The sequence below is a fragment of the Myotis brandtii genome, unplaced genomic scaffold (assembly GCF_000412655.1).
Source record: "Myotis brandtii unplaced genomic scaffold, ASM41265v1 scaffold76, whole genome shotgun sequence".
Lineage (NCBI taxonomy): Eukaryota > Metazoa > Chordata > Mammalia > Chiroptera > Vespertilionidae > Myotis > Myotis brandtii.
Window position 1 is genome coordinate 241,089 of NW_005371037.1, and position 15,381 is coordinate 256,469.

Consider the following 15,381-nt stretch of genomic DNA (forward strand, 5'->3'; position numbering starts at 1 on the left):
CACTGTAACCCTACACTCCACCCCGCCCCGGCGCCCGGCCGCTGGGCCCTAGAGCCCGCCCACAGTCGGGATCCGCCGTCCTCGGGTCCAGGAGCCCGCCAGTTGCCGTGGCCTGAAGCTCCAACGGACATGTCTCCAGGGGAGTTAGGAAGGCGATAGCCGCCCTTGTTTTGTCCCCCGCTGCGGTTTAATTAATGCCAGACTGGCCAGTTCCTCTTCCTTCGACTTGCTCTCCCTTCCCACCAGGCTAACTCCGGCAGATAATCGGTTTATCTGTCCTCTAAATCCAGGCTAGGTTCCGTTTAGGATTTTTTTTTTCCTTAATTGGAATTTCCAGGTGAAAAGTGGCCACACACTTTCCTCTTTGCATTCCCCAGGCCCCAGTGCTTCTGTCACACGCGGAGAGTGGACGACATGCTGCTAACGGGTCTTACACAGCCTTAGCTCTTAATGTACTGTACATTCTGTGGCCACAAACCCCAAGCCGTTATCTGCCCCAGTGGAGGCAAAGACAGTGACTCTGGGAAAGTGTGGCTGATTCTCCCCCACCTCTTATTAAACCAGGCCTTAAAGCTAAGTAACATTCTTCACCCAGCCCATCGTATCCAATTATCCAGGGCAGGCCTTGGGAGCCTTGATCTGGAGGCAGGGAACGCCCCACCATAACATTTCTCCCCGGCTTTCAAAGACCGCTCTTCTGCTCCCAGGACCAGAGGCCAGGTGATACTGCGGTTGCGCAGGAAGATGTTAATAGGAGAGTTAGTGCACGCACACCGCACACCGCTGGTGTGCCTCTCCTCTCCTTGCCCTTTCACAGACCAGGATCCCTTCGAGCATTCCTGCCGGATTGTGACAATCGCCTAATTAGACTGCCAGCAGTTGTTCCCCTTCAGTCATTCCTCTTGGATTGTGTGTTCTTCTGATGATTCCAATCTAGTCTTCTGATTCCCAGGATGGCTAGCTCAGGAACCTCTCCAGATAAAGTCCAAATGCAGTAATTTAACAATTATTTACCAAGTACCTACTCTGTTTAAAGTCAGCTATCCTAGTACTTGATAGCACACAAAAGCAGCTAAGCCCTTCACAGATTTATTTCAGAAGACAAGATATGCAAACAAAACAGGAAGGCAACAACACAAGGGCTGGAGGTGCCTGGGAAAGGTGGAGAGAAGTTCTGACTGCAGGAGGAAGGAGAGCACTGAAGGGTGGTGGAGCTCAGAGGCAGCTAGCACTTTAGCATAGACTGGGAAAGAACAGACAGAAAAAGGAGGGAAGGAAGGAAGGAAACGCACATTTATTAATTGACCTCTATTAGATACCATACTGTATCCTAGGAGGCAACAGAATTTATAAGTTACAAGCACCCCTGGGAACAAAACAGGCATGGACTGAGTCATAGCGCAACCACTCACCATCTGTGTAACCTTGGGCCAGTCGCCTAACTTCTCTAAACCTCAGTTTACACGGTGATGAAAATAGTACTTAAGCCTCACAGGGTGGTTGTAGGACCGAATGAAGTAACAAACGTAGAATATTTAGCACAATGCATATAAGTGTTCACCATATACTTGCTATGATTATTTCAACCAAGCCTCCAATAGCCCTGTAAAGCAGAGAGGGTCTGGGAAATAGTTGCAGGAAGCAATGACCTGAGAGCTTGGGGCAAAGGAGATGGGAAGGAAGAGATACCATGCAGATACCTAATCTTTGAAGATAACACATGCAATGAAGAAAGATACCAAACCTTTGGAGCAAGATTTTCCTCTTTTCGTGGACTAGATGGCTATCCTGGGAGAAAGAGCAATGCAATCAAGTTAACCCAGATTTTGGACCTGCGTCATAGGGAGAACGGACCGTTCTTTGAAGAATGGGTCATTGAACCCATGATGGAAGAAGCAGCGGTGAGAGACTGAGAGAGGAAACTTGTCTGAGAAAGATGTTAAGAGACTTACTATCCCCTGAGCAAAAGGAAATAAGAAGAGCTTGAGTGAGAAGCCAAGAAGAGGTACAGAGGGGAAAAAATGAAGCTGTGAAGATTGGTTTACCTGGAATGCCCACAACAAAAAATTAGGGAAAGAAGGAGGAAGAAGAGGAAGAGGTGGGAGAAGTAGAGAACTGGGCAGGTTTAAAGGCATGGAAGACAGGAAACTTAGGAATTGGGTCCCTTTCTCAAACAGATTCCTCGACTTCTGATGAAGTGACAGGCACAGCTTGTTGGCTCAGGAATCTTCTGATTCAATTAGGTGGACCAGCCTAGACTCTTCATATTGATACCAAGTGATAACACAAGTCAAATTCATGGCAGCATCGACAGAAAGACCTGCTGGAGGCCAATTTCCCCCTCCATATACCTGAACTTCAACTATTAATAATCACTACATCAAATATGGAAAATGAATAATCTTCTACATCAATTACATCTGAATCTATTGTTCAGAAACTGAGGTCTGAGAAAAAGACTTTGGATCTGACTAGCAAGAGATCATCAATAACACTTTACAGTAATATTTGGTTGGAGATTCCAAAGTATGGGCCAAATAGGAAGAAGGTATGTTAATAATAAAAACTAAATGCAGTTTCACTATCAGCCAGGTGAACCAGTCAGCATCTGTGTTTTCTTTGGATCTGCACAAACACTCTAAAGGTCAGCATCTTTCCTTTTTAAAGTGACACAGGTTGTCTTTTACTCGCCCCTAGGAAAGTTACGAAGGTGATGATGGAACAATTTCAGCGTTCTTAGGGACAGCTCAGAGAACTGTCTCCAAACCGGGCAGGCACCAGGATGTACCAGACAAGCACAGAGGCCGGAAGAAGGGTGAGGTAATAGGCATCCAGGTAAAGGAGCATGAACTTGGCTTTTAGAGTAAGTCCTGGCTCCACCCATTTCCAACTATGGAGAGTAACCTAACAAGAGCCTCGGCTTCCTCCTCTGTGAAATGGCTGCCATATTACAGGTTAAAACAAAGCATTATGGGAGCACAAAGGAGTGACCAATTTTGCAGGATTGGGGGGTGGGAGAGGGTGAGGAGAAGTTTTCAAAAAATCCATGTACCGAGAGAAAGATATTACTAGTAAAGGCATGGGCATGTCACATGGCACTTGCCTCCTCTGGAGATTCTGACACACGCCTTGCCTCATCTTGCAAACTATTGACAGGAACAAAATTCAGGGACTACTGGGAGTGCTTAAAGTAGAGGGTGCAGGGAGACTATTGCTCTGACAAGAGGAAGGGCAGGGGATGAGCTTTTGCCAGGCCAGAGTAATGAAGAATGGAAGAGTGAAAAATGAAGAGGAGGAGGAGAATGTGAAAGACAAGTGGAAGATACATAGGTGAGACACCTCTGTAGTTCTGGAAATTTCAGGTGCCTTAGACATGAGGGAACTCCTCCTAGGAGGATTTAGATGTATTGTAACAGATCATCTGGAAACCTACTCAGTTTGAAATGTACCCAAAGACTCTTTATGAAAAAACTTCCCAACAAATATGTATTAAATACCTCCTAAGGGCCAGGGTCTATACTACCAACCTACACGGGCATTTGGCTCAGTTAGTAAGCTATGGATTGGCCTGTTTGTCTGGATGTTATTAGCTTCATGCCCATGTGACACACCGGTCTCTTCTTGCCTCATGACTTTCTCCTGTGAACTTATTACCAGTATGCACTAAACACACCATTTGTTCTATCTAAAACACAAGAAACAGAGAGTAGATATGAACTTGTCCAGGGAAAATGCACCTACACTAAATAGCTAAAGAGGAAGGGTAGCCCTAGCTGGTTTGGCTCAGTGGATAGAGCGTTGGCCTGCGGACTGAAGGGTCCTGGGTTCAATTCCGGTCAAGGGCACATGCCTGGGTTGTGGGCTTAATCCCCAGTAGGGGGCGTGCAGGAGGCAACCAATCAATGATTCTCTCTGATCATTGATGTTTCTATCTCTCTCTCCCTCTCCCTTCCTCTCTGAAATCAATAAAAATATATTTTAAAAAAATAAAGAGGAAGGGTAGAGACATTGGTCCCAAATGAACCCGAGGTCAGATCCTGACTGACATACGGAGTAGCTGTGAATATAAAGAGCCTGGCATATAGCAAGTATTTAATAAATAATAAGATTTTAATTAGCATTTGTCACTATTACTACAAAAACCTTGGGAGTATTGAAGGTCATACTTTTGGTTGATTATCTCAGGGTTTCTCAGCTTTGGCACTATTGACATTTTGGGCTGGTAATATTTTGTTGTGAAGAATTGATCTGTGCATTATAGGATGTTTAACAACATCCCTGGCCTCTACCCACTAGATGCCAGCAGCAACACTCGACCCCAAACCAAGTTGTGGTAACTAATAACACCTCCACAGATACTGCCAAGGGTCTCTTATGGGACAAACTGCCCCTGGTTGAGAACCACTGAGTTAGCTGAGTAACTGATGTTGCCTAGTTTGCAGGCTCCCAAGCTTCTGACCATATTGATCATTCTACTGAGTTGTTGGGTGAATCCAATTGCATACTAATAAGCAGCAGCCTCGGTTTCATTTATCCTGTAGTATATCATGCTATAGTAGTGTCTTCCTTTCCCTCTTTTCACGAACAAAAAAACTAGTCATGGGTGCAGGGTGGAGGAGGGCAATGGGGAAAAAAGCAGACATCTGTAATACTTTCAACAATAAAGATAAATTTTAAAAATAGACAATATCAGCCAAAAAGCTAATCATGTTTTACTCTCTTATTTCCAAAGATGATATAGACACCTTTTTTTCCTAAAACTAGGATCATACTGAATTCCTAAAATAACAGCAACACAAGATGACTATTAAAAACAAGGATTGTCACAATAATTAAACATAACTTAGGTCAGAATGTTCATACTTGAGATCCCTTGTGGTTGCCATTCTGAAAAGGATGCTTCGGTGTTTTATTCGGAAAATATGTGCTTTCTGCCCATAGCTAGAAAGAACACTGAGAAGAATGGCCCCTCCACAACTTATACAACAGTTCTCATCCTCCTCTTTCTAGAATATACACTAAACACCGTCATGTCTTGTGCTTTAAATGCCAAAGACAGAGAAATGGGGAAGCTCTCACCATTCCTAGTGGCTTCAGCAGCTCTGGATGGTTCGGTTCAGGAGAAAAACTTGTTTTACAGCATAAACTCAGAGTGGGGTGAGGTGTTAAAATTTAAATGATTTTATTCATCCGGAAATCAGGAAGTACTTATGGTGTATCTGTGATAGAGCCAGTGTCATACGATGCAGAACAGTCTTCAGAAAAGTTCAAGGTAGAGAGTGAAATAATTAGAAATAATCAGAAAAAAATAAGTCCTAAACAGAAGGATTAACTGAAAGGAAAGCACAATGCAGTTTGAAAGAAGGCAAAACTATGTGAGCGCTACAATGGTTCATTTATTCATTCATTCAAAAAATGTTATCAATTACACTGAATGCCAAGACACTCCACTTGTTGCCCAAATATCTTGGTATGGGCTCTGTCTTACTAAATGTATATAAATAAATCTATAATACAAATTTGTCCATGTGTGATGAAGAAAAGGAGCAATCACTGAGACTAACAAAGGAGAATGGTGGCTTCTTGGAGCGGGGGGTTGGGGGGGGGAGGGAAGGCTTCTGGAAGGTGATGAAGAAGGGAGAGCAAACAGCATGTGCAAAGATCTCGAAGCAGGAAAGAGCTCAATGAGTGTAAGAAACAAAGGAGGCAAAAGGAGAGAGGACCTGCAGGTATCCAGTACCAGGGATCCAGGGATGGGCCCAGGAAGAATTCCTTAGCCATGGTACCAGTCTCCCTTATCCAGTGTCTGGGAATGGATCCTTTCTATTCAACCTTTATGACATAAGGCATATACAGATGAGTTTCAAACTAACTGGAAGTGAGAAAGGAAACATCAGAAAATGACCAATTGGGGGTAAAATATAAAAGGATTAAATAGAAACAACCTGAAAGTAAACTCCATAGTCTATGTATTTGATCACAATATTTATACAAAAGATACGATCTCTCTAGAGGCTTCGAATGAGCCCCATTAAAAAAGGGGAAGATCAGGATCCCCAGTGCAGTAGGGCAGTGGTTCTTAAACTTTAGCTGACACACAGCTTCTGATTCAGTAGGTCAGGGTGGGGCCCAAGAATTGCATTTCTAACAAGTTCCCAGATAACCCTAATGCAGTTGGTCCATGGGTCACACTTGGAGAACCACTGGTGTAGAACATTTGGGGGAACCTACCTTTCTATGAAAACAGAATCCCAACCTAAATAAGGCAATTGGCAAGAGTTGTCGTAGGAGAAGAATGGTCAAAGCCCAGTTCTCAGTTCTAACATAGCATGTACAGAGTAGTGTCTCCTCTGTGCCAGGTGATTTCAAACACTATCGCATTTTATCGGTACCTGGAAGGTAGGTATTATCATCCAAGTTTTACACATGAGGGAAAAGTCTAGGTGAGGTTATGTGAATTTCCCGAGGTTGGGTGGCTTATGAGTGATGAGGCAGGATTCAAGCCTGTTTTAACCACTGCATTACTTTTCCTGACAAGCAAGCAGTTCCTCCTCCTAGCTCACCTGGACAGGAGAGATGCTCCCCCCAAGTCCAGCCTGGGTGAACCAGTGGAAAGCACTCTGAGGCCTGACCCTGGTGTAGCTAGTGATGGATGGACTCACAGACTCTTGGGGGCTGCGAGGGACCTGAACTTTTACTAAGTTTTTCCCTTCTTGTGGAAGGGAGTAGGATCTATTAAGTCTCCACAAAATCACTATGCTAGGCATGTAACAAACATCCTCTTTTTCTAAACCACCAGAGGTGGTTTCCAGTCGGTGGGACACAGTTAAGTATCTTAAAACACAGGCTGAGAAGTCAGATGGGCCTGGGATCAACTCCCCTTCTGCCACTCTTTCGTTATCTGACTAGCTAACTCACTTGACCTTACTAAAGCTTGGTTTTTCCTTCTTTTGATAAGTAGTAGTTAACAACAGTATCCACCTTAAAGGTTGTGAGAAATTCATGAGTCAACGGCATGTAAAGCTCTCAGCACAGTGCTTAGCACACAGCACATACACCATAATTATTAGCTATTATTACCAACTTGTTATCCATTTTCTTTCAAAATATGGTCACATTAGAGGACTTTGAATTATTGTTCTGCTAGACTGTGCTAGACACACAGTTTCTTTTTGTTTACATGTCCTGCGTTTTTGGAATATTTAATAGGTAAATCCACGATATATGAATGATGAGCATCTTGATTTCACCGCCACTCCCGCCTCAATTAAGAAAAATATCTCCAGATATTGTTATAGACAAAACAGGGATGAAATGGTCTAGATTGTGTATTTTAGGCAAATCTATAATAATAAAAGCGTAATATGCTAATTAGACCAGACAGCCAAACGACCTTCCGGACATCATTCCAGATGTCCTTTCGGACAAAGGCATGGTGGCAGGGGCCGAGGCAGAGTGGTTAGGAGCGATCAGGCAGGCATACAGGCCAGCGGTTAGGAGCCAGTGGTCCCAGATTTCGAGAAGGATGTCCGACTGCTGGTTAACCGGCAGTCGAACATCCCCTGAGGGATCCCAGATTGCAAGAGGGTGCAGGCTGGGCTGAGTGACCCCGCCCATGAACAAATTTCGTGCACTGGGCCTCTAGTTTAAAATAATTAAATAACCATCGCTAATGGGTATTGATTCATGGAGTGACAGTAATGTGGTTGCCGGCTTGATATCAAGGGGTCTGATGACCCCACTATGCCAAGTATTGGTCAAGTTATATAGTGAGATCATGTGCTTAGTTCTCAGTACCAGATTAAAGGGAAACACTCCTCAACTGTCAGGCAGTCAGCCGATGTTGAGCAGGATGGGAATGGATGGAGAAACCAGAGCATATTAGGAAGATAACCAACATTGAGAAGAGAAGATTAAGAAACAATCTGATAGCCATCTTCAGAAAGGAAAGAGGAATGGATGAACTTATTCTATATTCGCTATATAACACACCAGAGCATTGTTTTCAAAGAGTAGTTGGCAACCCATTAGTGGAAATCATTGAACAGCATTTTAAATAAATAAAATAAAACATATTAGAAAACATCAGATGCAACCCATCTGATAAGGGTATAATTGCTATGCCACAAAACTTCAATTTTAGCTGTATTCATATTAAAAATTGTACCTGTGAGTCTAAATGTAAAATGTACCCTTATGTTGGGTCACAGTAAAAAAAAAAAAATTTAAAGGTCTAGAACACAAACATGGAGAACTGGGTTCAAGAACAGAAAATCAGGGTTCAGCTGCCTACATAGAAAGTGTTATAAGAATGGTCACTGCAGCTCTAGACCAGGTTTTCTCAGGAGGCTCCTCCCACATACACACAGCACCCCCTCTGGTGACGACCTGGCACAGGCTGAGTGCCCAGGCATTGAGGAGGGAGGACCCTGAGTGTTCAGGGGATGAGGACACTAAGATGCTCTGACTCTTCAAAATGGAGTAGATTAGACCTCAGCTTCAGGTTACAAGAGAGAATAAAGGAAATGAGTCTTCCATACGCAGACGCCAGAAGTCCTGCAGCCAGTCCAGGAGAAAGACTGGCCCGGGGTACGTGTTATATGAAATGGAGCGCACATCAAATCCCTGAAGTTGTTCAGGATTTCTGCTGCAAGAAGGGTTAATTTTTGCATCCATTTTCTATGAGGTGATAAAATAAGACACCGCTCAGCAATTGCATCTTATTGACATAAGCACCCAAGTGGAATCCGATGGGGACTGAGTACCGACGGCAGGAACAGAGCCCCGCTTGAGCTCACCTAACAAAGCAAGCCAAACGCAATGCAAGGGCAGAGCAGCCCAGACGCTGCTCCCACACCCAGGGCTGCCAGATAAACCCCCAGTCGGACTTGAATTTCAGATAAGCAACAAGAGTTTTTAGTTTAGTAAATCCCAACTGGTGCAGGGGACACATATATACTACAAACGATCATTTGCTTTTTACCTGAAATTCAGCGTTAACTGCTATGCTGTATTTTTGTTTGCTAATTCTGACAATGCCTTCCTACGCTAGGTTATGTCCCTACACCTGCTTTAGAGGGTTCCTCAGTCTCTCATTTGCTAAACCGTGTGGAATGACAGCTCCCAGGAGCTGAGAGTGGTACAAACAGTAATGATGATCCTAATGGGGAAAGAGTGAAATTCACGTGAGCTTTCTCCCATGGAGCCCCACTTAGCCAAATATAAGGACCTTTTACTGGTGGGACAGACTCCTTGAGCCGTGAGGATATGCCCAGCATTTCAGGAAGGAGTTAATGAGGTCACAGTCCCACTGTGTAGACCTATCTGAGGCAGAAGGTTCTGTGTCACTCACTGGCACTCCATTATTCAGCCCTCAGTGACACGGCCCTGGAGGAGGAGCTGCTGTGGCTGCGGCCAGCTGTTAAGGCAGACGATGCTGTCATGCCCTGGACCTCTGTTCTTCAGGTCACACTGGGAAGACTGCTCTCCTCTAGGAAGCCCGCCTGGCCTCCCCGACTGAGTCAGATTCCTCTCCTCTGGGGGCCCCTGCCTCCTTGCCTACTGCCCTCACAGCACTCACCCTAATCACTGCAACCGCTCCACTGGGGCTGGAGGCGGCAGGTGTCCAGCAAGAATGCCGTCCACCGCAAATGTGGGAATCTGGAACCCCGCTTTTGAGTTTGGGGAGAAATGGCTTTTAGAGCCAAAAGGAAAATATATTTTTTAAAAAGAATGGAATAATCTAAATTCTCTGGCTGGTCAGCCACAAAGGGCCACAATAATGGACTTTTCTTTTTGGTCAACAGTCAGTAAACAGCAAACCTTTGGCGACAGAAAGAAAGGAGCCCTGGCAGGTTACAGACTATCATTCAGCCCCCTTCAACCCCGAGCTTTCCCTAGACTCCATTTCAGATGATGTTCTACACTCGCAGGTCCTTTCTCTATTTTCTTAAGAACCTGGCTGGTGGCTAAATGTTTAGAGCGCCAGCCCTCATACTTGGGTTGCAGGTTCAATCCCTTACCCTAGTTGGGGCACATGCGGGAGGCAACTAATCGATGTGTTTCTTTCACATCAATGTCTCTCTCTCTCTCTCTCTCTCTCTCTCTCTCTCTCTCTCCCCCTTCCTCCCTCCCTCCCTCCCTCCTGTCCTCCCCCCATTCTCTCTAAAAATCAATGGGAAAAAAAAAGAATCTGAAGTTTCCATAAAATGCTGACTATTAAACAGCGCCTGTCCACTCTGAGAAGAGGTTGAAAATAAATCTTGCCAACTCTGTATGTGGGGGTACAAAGGTCACCGGGAGAGGAGAATTAAGCAGCGATAAATGTACACACATATTTGACATGAAAATAACCCCAGGGGTGCCCTGGCGAGGAGTCCTGCAAAGGAGGGCGTTTCAGCAGGCAGCAGACAGCGAGAGACAGCAAACCCAGCCCTGAACATCTGTTTCCCCATTTTGCCAAAAAGCATTCTTTCTAAATCATTTTTATAATTTGACCTGTTCCATTTTCTGGCAGAGAGCCCCAGGAAGGCAAGCCCTGCCCTTTCTGTCCATATTCCAGCTGACGATGGGAAAAGGAAGGAGGGAGCTAGCGGAGGAAGGGGAAGGACACTGACATAGGGGACCGGAGACAGAAAGGGGGCAGGGAGAGAGAGATGAGGCCAGAGAGAAGAGGGGAGAAAAGGAGAAAGGGTAACAGCGAGAGAAACAAATGGTACTGAGTCATTTTGATGGGCCCACCCTGGGCAAAACCAGTTGGAGAGAAACAAAAACAAACAGGACATATTCCAGAACGATCATCCAGTAAGAACGTGACCCAGAAACCAGAATCACAGTTCTCCTGAGCAGGTCAGGCTGGGCATTAACACCCTTTAGACTCCAGTGTCCTTAACACGGGAAGAAATACCATCCTTTCTAGGCAGTCATGATTGTGTTTAAGACCCAGGAATAACTCGACACAGTCTCTTTCTAGACTTCTAGTAAAAACATCGCTTTGGCAAGAAAATGTCCTTTCCATTTTCGCATTCATGCGCACCACGCACGTGTGTGTGTGTGTGTGTGTGTGTGTGTGTGTGTGTGTGTTATCCCACTATTCTCTATCTCCCTTGCTCTCTTTTTTTTTTCTTAGCCAAGGTAGCTAAGCATTTAACCCTCAGAATGTATTGTCATTTTCCCTTTCCTACTCCATTCTCTCCCTGAAAAAAAAACCCCCGCCTCCTGGGCAATGTGTAGTATCACTTCGCAAACACACATCCAGGGAGCCGTGATGAATTTCACACCTGAGCCTGAGTCCACCTGCCCTCAGTTATGGGTCCAGATTTCTCTCCAGGCTTCTACCGACCTGCCCTAAATGATGCGGCTACAACGGTTTAGTTTCCTTTAGAAATCACATCCGCGCCATAGGAGGTTTCCGGTCCCAGGCACTCTACACTGGAATACAGAGCAGGAAGAGCAGGAAGTGAATGAAGCTCAGAGAAATCTTTCTGGTTGTTGCTTTGAGTCCCATTACAGACAATTCCTTTAGCGCGTATTGATCACTAGGTGATGGACTAATAAAGTATTTATATCTTTTGAGTACCTACCATTCACTTATTCAACAAGTATATGTACTGAGCAGCCATATGCTATCTCGCCAGGCTCCGTGCTGGTTACTTTCGCATGTTATTTATTTAACCCACAACCGGGTCTCCCTGGGAGGAGGGCACTTGTCTGTTCTCCTCCCCAGGAAGCTGAGATTGGCTCTGGAGCCAGAGATTATATTTTGAATCTAAACTTTGCCTCTAACCAGCTGTGTGACATTGGACAGATAATGTAACCTCCTGATCCGCCCTTTCCTCCTCCATAAAGTGAAAATCCTCTCTGCGGCTTCACTGAGTTGTTCTGAAGATGAAATGAGCAGTGTGCCCAACAAGATCAATAAGAGAACAGACAGAGTTGCCCGGACTTAGGGAACCGGGACAATGGTGAACAGTTCTGTGAATGTTTTGTTGCAGCCTGGAGGTCAGACCACACCCCCTGCCGTAGGGTGAGGTTTCCTGTGAAGGGAATTGAATTTTCCACTGTCAATCATCCTGAGAAAAAGTTAAACTGGGGTGAAAACTCCCTTCCTCTCGGAAGCTATGTTCTGGGATTGCGGCGGGAGGCGGGAGGAAGGCAGGAGAAATAGCTTCCAAGGGTGGTGAGACCTGGGGTGGGCCCAGGGGTGGGGTGCCTGGCCCCAGCTGATTGGAGGCTGGCTCAGAGCTGGCCATGGTGCCAGACTCTCAGCGGGGCTAGGCTTGTGTAGTAATTTGAAGGACCTGGGTCCGTTCTGAGGCTGAAAGAGTACAGAGGAGAGCAGGGTCCTCACCCCTGAGGCCAACATAGGTTAGGACAAGGGAAACAGACAAATGTCAAGCCTCCAGGTTCTGGGGTGAGCTGGGGCAGCAGAGGTGATGTCCGAGACATGTGGTCACTGGTTTCTTCAGAGAGGACTTGGAGCAGTTATCATGGTGTCCACGAGCCTCAGCAAGACGTATCTGAATTCCAGCTCCCCTGGTGAAAGGCTAGAGCAGCCAGAACTAACTCTGTGGATGCAAGGGCGCACCCCCTGAGAATTCTTGGACATAAAATTGGGGAACAGCCCTAAAGAAAGACTTGCTTTCTTAGCAATATGGGCAGAGACATGCTCAGAAGTCACTATATTTGGGGGTACTAATGTAGGGGACATGACGTAAACTCCAGGCTGGGAGGCTGAGCCGACTGTTTACACATGTAAAGTGCCCGGCACCAAGTAGGTGAATGTTAAGTCTAGGACGTTTCTCCTTATTCGCCCCCAGGAATGGGAGGGAAGAAACTTTGGATGCAGGATATATTTGACTTGGAACCGATTTTTCCTAACTCTTGAGTCTTAGCGGAACCTCCCAATACTGGGTGGGGAAGAGGAGATGAATGGCAACATTTAAAAAACTTATATGTTAAAAATTAAATCTTTCAGAAGGTTTTGACCATGCCCAAAGGTGTCAGAGCATTTGCCTAGGGATATGAAAACATAGTACATGTTTAATGATGGTTATTTCATTTGCCCCTTCCTCCTAAAATGATTTATTCCTCACAATCACGCTCGGAAGCTGGTGCTGTTATCATTCCCATTGTACCTGTCAGGGCCCTATCAGAAAATGGGTGGTGTGCCCAAGAGGAGTGACCGAAGAAAGTGATGAAAGGACTGCTGACAAAAGTGTGTGTGTGGGGGGGGGGGGCGGGCAGGGTTAAGGGAAAACAAGTGATGAAGAAGCTCCTGGGGCTGCTCCCACCCCTCAGTCAGAAAGGAAGGTTCCAGAATCCAACAAGAGCTGATGCCGTAAGAGAGGGTGACTCTAGAGGAGCTGAGGCCTCAAATAACACAGCCTCCTGAAGGGAAGGGAATAAGTAGTGAGACATCTTTCTCTCCACCCTCCCATATCCCACCAGTGCCTCTCACTGGCCAAATCCAACTGCAAGCCAGGTGACCCGTTCCAGAAGGTAAGGTTTCCAGGGCACAAAGCAGAGCGCTGAAGGGTGGTGAGCGGGCCTAGAAGAGCATCAGAAAATAGTCAGCACATGGATTGACTGGTTAGGAAGCAGAGACAGGGATCGAGTGCTTTGCCCATGGTCGTAAGGCAAATCAGAGGTGGGGCAAAAACCAAACCCACATGCTCTTAAGCACTACACGTGGTTTTAACACTTCAATTTTTAAGTAATAGGAGATAAATTGGATAAGCCTAAGAAACGAACAAAGGAGAGAGAGGTCACAGATCAAAGGATTCAGTCCCCAAGGCACCATCACTACGAGCAGAGAGGCCAGTCTTAAAGCTGTATCATCACTATGAAAAGAGACAGCATCCCAGGCTGACTCCCTCACTCACTTGTGCAACAAACATTTACTGAAGATTTACCTGGGCCGGGCACTGTGCTGGCTGCTAGATTTACCAAGAAGAATGAGGGGGCCACAATCAAGGGCAGTAGCGGACAACTCTGGCTACATATGGGAATCACTTGAGGGATGACTTTAAAAAAATCACACACGCTGATAAAACACTGATGTTTGGGACTACACTTCAAGGATTCTGGTACAGTTGGTCAGAGTCAGGACTTTTAATAGCTCTGCCCATTCGAATGTGCAGGCTTGAGAAACACTAGCAGGACATGACTCATGGGCTTAGTGTCAAAGAAGGAGGAGGAACCAGCCATGGGAGGCGAGTGGAGAGGAGGAAAGGCCCATAGACAGAGGGAATAGATCTGATTGTGGAGACCACCCCATAGTTCAATATAACCAGAAGGTTATAGCAAATGGGGGTAATGCAGCGGGTGGAGGTCCTCCTACACCGAACTAATCCTCTAGGTAGTGGGGAGTCGATCAAGGCTATTAGACAGGGGCAGACATGGTCACAACTAGGTTCACCCCAAATCCCTAGGCATCTCTCTTACCTCCTGAGATGGCCATCACTTCTACCTGTGATGGGACTACAGAAAGGCTTTGAAGAGGTGTGGGCGTTGCCTCCTTACCCAGTGAAACTGCCATAGGAGGGAGGACATATTTCTGAACTCTCCATCATGGGCAGCCTTCAACATAGCATTCATCCAGAGGTATATGCCTTTTCAAAAAACCCCTTTTTTGGTAACTTAATTTCATTACGTGATCTTGCTGTAACACTGAGAATTAATTCCTCAAGGAGCCAGTTGTGGTACATTGGGAGACTGATAGGAAAACTTGGAGGTGAAACAGACTACAGATCATGCCACAGAAAGTGGTGGGACTGTTACCAAAGGCCTCGTTCCATGTGCTGCTTCAGGGACAAATAACTAGACAATTCAATTGACCTGATCGCTATGCCTGCGCATCTGTTTTTGGAAACTAGCTACGCTGCAGAGAAAATTGTAGAAATAAAGATGGTTTTGGTTACGAGGTGGGACAATTGATAAGAACTAGTCCAGCCTTCACACACGGGAAAGGAATATCTTTCAAATAAATAATAATAATAAGATAACGACAACAAATACTTCCTGAATACCTGCATATACAGCACGTGGTGCTTGGCGTGCACCGTTACAGCATCCGTGCAAGGTCTCCCAGTGGGTTGCTGAGTTACTGAGGCCGTGAGCACTATGGACACCTGCCCAAGGTCACAGTAAGTGCAGCGATAGAACTAAGTTTTCATGACTTACCTCTCCCTCCACCCTTATATTCTAGCCGGGGGGTGAATCTGTGCTCCAGAAAGGATGACTGCTTGACAAGCTCATCAACGGCTGTATGAGGCATTGTTCCTGCTGAGTCTAAGACAAGCACCAAAACCTATCCTGATTCTTTCCAAGGGAGAAACCCAGCTCCCTCTTTGACCCAAATTGCATGGAAACAATGCAGTG

General features: G+C 45.7%; 1 protein-coding gene across 1 annotated transcript in view; it reads right to left on the bottom strand.

Moving 5' to 3' along the window:
• AMOTL1 (angiomotin like 1) overlaps window positions 1-15,381 on the bottom strand; it is a 148,794-nt gene that overhangs the window by 96,861 nt on the left and 36,552 nt on the right. The window lies entirely within an intron of this gene.